Here is a 580-nt window from a genome sequence, read left to right on the forward strand (position 1 = left end):
TGTGGAATCTGTTTATATTTTTATATTTCCATTTCATTTTGTTATAAACAGATTCGAGTAAGGAATGTTCAATGCACTGTACAACTTATATAGATAACCTGGTCTTTATATCACTCAAACTTTTAACTTGTTCATTTGCAAATTAATTAGGTAATGTAAATGTAAACTCTTCATCATCGAGATAAGTATCATTATTATGTAAATTTAGTAACATGTGGAATCTGTTCAATGCATGTACAACTGATATAGATAATCTGGTCTTTATATCACTCAAACTTTTAACTTGTTAATGAGTAAAATATAAAATGAGTAATGTATAACAGTATATAACAGATACTGGTAGTTCATCTTCAGGAATCTATAACAGTAGCTTAATGACGCAGACTTTTGACAAGTATCATTATTATGGAAATTAGTATTATGTCGATTCTGTTTTTCTTTTAATATTTCCCTCAGTGAAGAGGATGGGCCGATCCTGGAGGTACTGCAATACCAGGCCAACCCGTGGCCAGGATGGAGCAAGCTCCTACTCCATGGCCTAATTTCAAAAATCAGTTTAATATAGAAGCTACTCAATGAG

The 580-nt window shown here is 31.9% G+C and overlaps 1 pseudogene; it reads right to left on the reverse strand.

Moving 5' to 3' along the window:
• Positions 1 to 459: 459 nt before the first annotated feature.
• On the reverse strand, positions 460 to 580 carry LOC117115255 (annotated as a pseudogene; the record flags this gene model as incomplete).

The sequence above is a fragment of the Anneissia japonica genome, unplaced genomic scaffold (genome assembly GCF_011630105.1).
Source record: "Anneissia japonica isolate Jap-2015-1 unplaced genomic scaffold, ASM1163010v1 scaffold197306_len580_cov126, whole genome shotgun sequence".
NCBI lineage: Eukaryota > Metazoa > Echinodermata > Crinoidea > Comatulida > Comatulidae > Anneissia > Anneissia japonica.